The following is a 7,525-nucleotide window of genomic DNA, read 5'->3' on the forward strand; positions in this document are numbered from 1 at the left end:
TAATGGCTGCAAGTGTATTGAAAATGTCAGCACCTCCATTCTTCCAAACCATTAAGGAAGCATCAATGGGTGATAGAAAATTTTGCCTGTGAGATGGTGATATTATTACACGTCCTCATCCTGTTATTGGGAAATATATATATTTTTTCAACTTTAAATATACAGGGCACGTTTTCCAGCTGCTGTTATCTGTTGCTATTAGCAACAATCGGTAGCTAGTGTTTACTGACAGTTTTCCAACCTTATTGCTATTTTTATTTTACCAGGTGACCCCCAATGATGTGCACTCTCAAAGACACTAGTCACACGTAGATTAACCACTTGCTGGTGAAGCACAAAGACACACTCTGTGTAAGTTGTCTCTAGTGAAACCACACCTTGCTAGTAGAAAAAGCTCACCCTGAACATGTGTATCACACCCTATGATTGCCTTTAGCAGAAAACAGCGACAGCAAATACAAAGTATTAAAATATAACGATTCATTTCTGCTATAAACTTCTCGTTGGCAAGAAAATTGGAGATTGCTTTAAAGAATTAACTGAAGGAACTGCACACTGCGAAATCGTAGCGCCCGTGTCAGGATTTGTCAGCATCTTGATGAGAATGTGTGCATGATCATGGACACATTCTCATCAAGATGCTGCCGTATCTTAAAATGGGCGCAATGATTTCACAGTTTGCTTTTCCTTCAGTCGGTTCTTTAAAGCAAGCTCTAATTTTAAATAAGTTTTAAAAAAAATCTCTAGTTTTAAATAAGTTATAAAACAATAAAAAAACAAAAAACAATATGTGAAGAATACTATGGTCCCATTTTTCAGTTAACTGTGTTGTGCTTCCTTCTTCTCAGGGAAAGAACGCAGTTGTTATTGTGTGTGACCTTTTCTCCATGAAATATTTTATTTAGCACGGGCCCCCAAATTCCCATTCTATTGTCTTGTTTAAAATTTTCTAGAGGGAAGTAGTGGAACTCAATGGCATCTGAGGAAACATTAACTGCAGAGGTAGACAATTTGCTTCTTATCTCTTGAAAATTCTCATTAAGTATCTAGACATCGAACTTCACCACTCTTCCACCTTCAATCCACAGTCAGACAGGACTGCAAGTCTACCTCTGCATCTTCAGCAATGCCACACATAATGAATGGATATCTAACCTGCTTCTTGCTTAGTTGTTGTTGAATAATTCTTATCACTAATCTTCTAATTATGCCCTTTCACTGTTTGACACCCTAAAGAGGTAAGCCAATTGGTTATTAATGTACCTCGAGTAATATTAGGAGATTTCAAAGATCGTTTTTAGTTGAGGTTTTGGTTTTCTTAAATTAATTAGTTTTTATATGATGTAAAATATTATAGCCCCTACAGCACTCACGTATCTCCTCACAATGTTACACAATGCATAAAGCAAACAAACAGTAGGGTGCTAACAGGGGAGACGCCTTATTAAAGGAACACTATAGTCACCTACATTTCTTTAGCTAAATAAAGCAGTTTTAGTGTATAGATCATTCCCCCTGCAATTTCACTGCTCAATTCACTGTCATTTAGGAGTTAAATCACTTTGTTTCTGTTTATGCAGTCCTAGCCACACCTCCCCTGGCTATGATTGACAGAGCCTGCATTAAAAAAAACTGGTTTCACTTTCAAACAGATGTAATTTACCTTAAATAATTGTATTTCAATCTCTAAATTGAACTTTAATCACATACAGGAGGCTCTTGCAGGGTCTAGCAAGCTATTAACATAGCAGGGGGTAAGAAAATCTTAATTAAACAGACCTTGCAATAAAGAAAGCCTAAATAGGGCTCTCTTTACAGGAAGTGTTTATGGAAGGCTGTGCAAGTCACATGCAGGGAGGTGTGATTAGGGTTCATAAACAAAGGGATTTAACTCCTAAATGGCAGAGGTTTGAGCAGTGAGGCTGCAGGGGCATGTTCTATACACCAAAACTGCTTCATTAAGCTAAAGTTGTTCAGGTGACTATAGTGCCCCTTTAAGCTATTTATCTACCTCAATCTTGTGAGTTTTATTTCATCAACTGCAAAATAATTTATGTAATTGTATTACACTATGTTGTATTTTATTTCAATAAAGGTCTAGCCTATTCCTGATGTTTTGGTAGAGTGGGGTGCTGAGTAAACAGTTATGTGTCAGTGATTGGCAAAGTTGCCATGAACAAGGTAAATGACATTTATCACAGGTTGACTATTATTAAATATTTTGCTTGCTAATAGTTAGTTAACAGCAAAACCAGGTTCTCCCACTGATGTGGGATTATTAAAAATCTTTATTGTACTTGTATTGAATTATTGCACTAACTCCATTTTAACTTTATACTGTGACAATCCTCCATTTTGTCCTCATAACCTAACTTGTTCATTTTAAAACTACCTTACATGACAGAATTTCCCAACACATCTAATACAATAGACAAAGAATGTATTTTCTATAAAGACATGATTAACACAGGAATTGCTGACTTTTCCTTAACTTGCAACATAGTATAATTTGAAGGCCATGAGAACACAGTAGTAATGAAATGTTCTATTCATAAGAGACCTTGCACCTAGCCACGAGGTCTGAGATCACCGACCATGTAAAATGACGCTCAAGACCCCCTTGTCCCCACCCGTGTCCAGAACAATCCCACCTCTTGGTGGGTGGGCACGGGACTAACCACTTAGTTTTTGAGCCAATTAATAATATTGATAGGAGGACACTAATCCCGACACTTAACAATTAATCCAATTAATGATGTTTATTTGCTGATATTCTAATAATCAATGATGACGTAAAATGTCTCTTAAAAGGGCCTGCGCGCCCGCTTTTTAACCACTTGCCAATAAATTTTCTCGAAGTTATTTTAACCTGAACCTTGTGTGTCAGACTTAATTACTTCAGCGTATATACGCAATTCAATTTTATTAATTTGGACAGGAACAGATAGACATTTAAACATTTTGGTTTACTGCTAAAAAGTACCATAACAACTTGGCGCCCAACGTGGGGCATCGGGCTATGTCCGGCCGGTGAGCCGTCCTAAGGAAGACAAGGGTGGACGGAGGAATCCAGGGGGAAGGAAAGGAGACTGATCACCTCCAGGTACACGGTAGAGACTTCTGCAGAGCCACCGGTATGTTCCGGCCCCTTTGATTGACCCGTCCACGTGTCTGTGACTGCTTCCCGGGAGGACATCAAAGACAGGTAATATCTTGCCCGGTGTCTCGTTACTCACTTGTTTACCTGCATTTTAGTCTATCTGTTGCCTGGGTGTGTTTGTATTGGCCTATTTTAGCTTAGGTGCCCGGGCTGAGTGTCTGTTTGCTTGTTTTCCCCTTTTTGGGATAAAGGGGGGTGGACCTGAGGGGACTTGCCTGGGTCTTCAGTATATCTGTCTATCTGTTTGTATTTTACCCCTTTTGGGATAAAGGGGGGTGGACCTGAGGGGATTTGCCTGGGTCTTCTGTTGCCTGTTTTACCCCTTTTAGGAACCACGGTGCTGTGGTTGTAGGGAAAAAGGGGGGTTGACCTGTGGATGTGTTCCTGGGGGTCATCTTTTCCTGTTTAACTCTTTTAGGAGCCTCGTGGCTGGGGCTGTAGGGAAAAAGAGGTGTGTTGGATCTGTGGAGATTGTGTAGACTCATAGTTTCCTGGGGATCCTTCTTGTGTCACTTTGATAGCCTAGCTAGCTTCTCTGTGCACGTTACTCTGCTTGCAGAGTGGTGGTACCCTCCAGCTTTGAGCGCTGAGCTGGAGCCATTCCAATTTTTATTTTGTGGTGTGTGAATTCGGGCAGGCATTGCTGTCTTCATCACCACGGAGTAGTGAGACTTATAAAGTGGGTTTTTATAGGGGCACTACAAGGGTGAGGGTAGCGCAGACACTATTAGTGGGCTGCTGTGACGAGGGAGGCATATGGATTTCGGACCGGTGTTAGCTGTTATCCTTGGCCGTTGGTAGTAAGATACTACGGGATTGAGGGAGGTGACTTTGGAGTAAGCACACGAGTAAAGGAAAGGAATTACTGTTGATTTCATTTGAACTGTGATGCATGCACTGTATTTCAACTGTATTGTTGTCTTGTTTGTTTAATAGGAGTCTCATGAACTCCGGTGTCTGTCTCTAAGGATTTTTTTCCTTGCCTTTCATCTTTTCTACACTTTCTATATTATTATTATACTATCCACTCCCATTTCTCTTAAAAGAGAAGTGATTGGTCACACACTTCTCACCTCGCTCCAATCCGTGTCTACCACCCCGGGTAGGCGGATTCAGTGACTAGTCTACGTTTTGGGAAGACGCACCTGAGAAAGTCCCACGGTTCTCGGGTGGCAGTCGAGCATTGTAGACGTTCCTGTTCAGTTTTCCCTCTCTCTCTCTATATCTAGGACGCTGGTATAGGGGTAAAGGGACTATGGGGCAGGATTTAGGTAAGCCCAGTAAGGGCTGGTTAGCATGTGATTTGGTAGAAAACAGAGAGGGTGAGGAGATGGTTAAAGGTGTTGAAAAGATTGCAAAAGTATGTAAAATTGCTGTACCGACATGTGGAAGATTGCAACCAGAAAGTTGGCGCAAGTTACTGGCAGAAATGAAAGGCAAGCTTACAGATAATGATTTATTAAAGACTGCTGAAGCATGGTACAGAGTAGCGAAGGCTATTCAGTTAGAAGGTTGGGTTGAGGAAGAGATAAATCACAAAGGTGTGAAATTGTTTGTGTATCACAAGAATTGTGTTGCTGGGGTTTACCCTCAGCCAGCGCCCCAAAATGGCGCCCAGGGGATGTCTATCCCCAAGGTTCAGTCAGCAGTAGGTGATAGCCAGCTGACCATGTTCCCCACTCCAAATCCTCCAGAATCCCATCCCATCACCTCCCCTGTCTGCCCGGTCCTGAATTCTGATGGATCTTTCTTTACCCCTTCCCCGTCTCTAACAGTCCCATCATCCTCATCCATCCCCACGCTACCTTCCATGCCTAATCCTAACATTTCATCTGCCATTTCCTCCCTACAATCCCTCTCCGTAGCTAATCCCCTCCCATCAGCATCCGCCCAACTAACTACCCCTCCCTCCCTTGCTCCGACACCTCCTTCTGCACCCATCCCTACCAATCCCGTCCTGTCTCCTCCCATAACCGGCTCCACCCCAGTCCAATACCCTACCTCCTTAAATGTACCTACCCACCCTACTCTTCTGCCCTCCCCTGCCTGGCCCTACCCCTTCCCATATCCCATGGCCCTGCCCTACCCCGGTTACCCTCCCTTTCCCCAAGCCACTCCCCAGGTTCCGGTCATGCCCAGTCCGGCTCAGTCTGCCCCGGAAGTGCCCATATCAAACATGGCCGCCACTTCTTCCCTTAATCCTAATGCAACTCCTTTTCCCGCCTCCAATATGGCGGCCCCCAGTTCAGCCCTGATGCCGGTAATCCCCGGTGACTACCTGTCCCCAGGTTATGACTCGCTAGCCACCCCTGCATCTGGGGCTCTTTCCCATCCCCCGATCCTTTCCCCTCACGCGGGCCCTGCACCTCGTAAGAGAGCCAATATCATAGAATTCGATGACGAAGAGGAGGACAGGGTATCCCATGTCTCATCGGAGGTTGCTGCGGGAGCCTCAGCTCATCGTTCTATCGATGACCCCTTCGGCCACAAGGGTCGGGGAGAACGGGCCCCTCCTAAGTATGTTGCCTTCAACCCCACTCAAGCTAGTGCTCTAATGAAATCACTCCCTGACCCAGAAAAGCAGCCTATGCCCTTTTACCGAGGGATAGTTCAAATTCAAAAGACTTATTCCGCCGCATGGCGTGATCTACTCAGCATTTGTGCTATTAAAGCAGGGGATGCATATTGGCCGAGCATGGCCCGTCACCTCAGTACAGATCTGCTTTCCAGTGATGTTGACTACCCTACCGGGGTAACCTTTTGCACCCAATTAAGAGAATGGGCTAAGGACAAACTTGCAGATCAGGCCGCTGGCCTTACTGATGTTATTCAAGATAAAGGAGAATCAGTGGAAAGGTTTCATGCAAGACTGTATCAAATGTTTACAGATTTGGGGTTTGATCTTACTGACAAGATTCATTCACAAATGCTGTCCGGTGCGTTTGTCCAAGGTGTTAAAGACTCTATACGCAAGGGAATTATTGCTGCACGCCCTGAATATAAGGTTGTTCCCCTGGATACCCTGCTTTTAGTTGCTAGGGGCCTAGAATCTGCCCAGACCCCCAGAAGGCCAAGCTCTGCTCCTCTTATGGTATCACGCAGTACCCCTGTTCCCAGGGGCACCAGACCAGAGGATGGTTTCTGCTTTAATTGCAAGGCTAAAGGGCATTTTAAAAGTGATTGCCCGGAACCCAAGAGAGAGCCAAGAAAGCCATCCAGGCCTGCCCCGGCCACTAAGGCCGAAAAAGAGGCTCCAATAGTTGAGGAACCCGATGAATAGGAAATTGGCAAGCCTGTGTCTGTGACCCCTGTCATGGCAGTGTCTACAGGGGATAAGGGGGGGCCACTTGCCACAGTGACTTTGCCCATTGAAGGCCACCCTACCACATTTCTAGTTGACACAGGTGCAGCCCGTAGTGTTCTGCGAGAACAAGACCTGCCAGACCCATCCTTCCTGTCAAATATTGATGTCTCTTGTGTTGGAGTGGATGGCCAGCCAAGGCATAGCCCTTTAACAACTCCACTACGAGTTGGCTCTAGCCTGCTTGCTCGCTTTGTGGTATCCTCCACATGCCCAATTAACCTGTTAGGTGCTGATGTTCTCTCACGCCTGCAAGCATCCATCACCTTCACCCCAGATGGGCAGGTAGAAATGTCTACACCTCTATCTGAATCAGACACCTCAGCCTTGTGCTCCTTGCCTCTAATGCTGCATTTAGAAAAGCCCCGTGCGAAAGCAGCAGAATTAAGGTCCAATTTCCCAGAGGTATTAAAAACACAGGTGCCCACCAAGCTATGGTCCTCAGGCCCAGAGGACATAGGTCACCTAAATGTTCCCCCTGTGGTGGTAAAGCTTATTCCAGGAGCTAAGTTACCAAGAAAGCCACAATATCCATTAAAACCAGCACAGGCTGCTGCCATTTCTATCCACATCAAGGCACTCTTGGAGAAGGGTGCCCTGGTAAAATGTAAATCTGAATGCAACACCCCATTATTCCCTGTGAAAAAGAAAACTCCAAAAGGTGAGCCAGAGAAGTACAGGATGGTTCAGGATCTCCGTGCTGTCAATGAAGCTACCGTCCTGGACACCCCTCTTGTACCAAACCCCCATACCCTGCTCTCTGGAGTCCCACCATCTGCAAAATTTTTCACAGTCATTGACCTAGCCAATGCCTTTTTCAGTGTCCCACTGGACCCATCCTGCCAATACCTGTTTGCTTTCACCCATGAGATGCAACAGTATACCTGGACTGTCATGCCCCAAGGGGCACAAAATTCTCCAAGTCAATTTGCAAAGGCCATGGCCACCATCCTTGACCCATGGCAAGCCGAGCACCCAGAAGTTGTTCTGCTCCAGTATGTGGA

The sequence above is a fragment of the Pelobates fuscus genome, chromosome 2 (assembly GCF_036172605.1).
Source record: "Pelobates fuscus isolate aPelFus1 chromosome 2, aPelFus1.pri, whole genome shotgun sequence".
Taxonomy (NCBI): domain Eukaryota; kingdom Metazoa; phylum Chordata; class Amphibia; order Anura; family Pelobatidae; genus Pelobates; species Pelobates fuscus.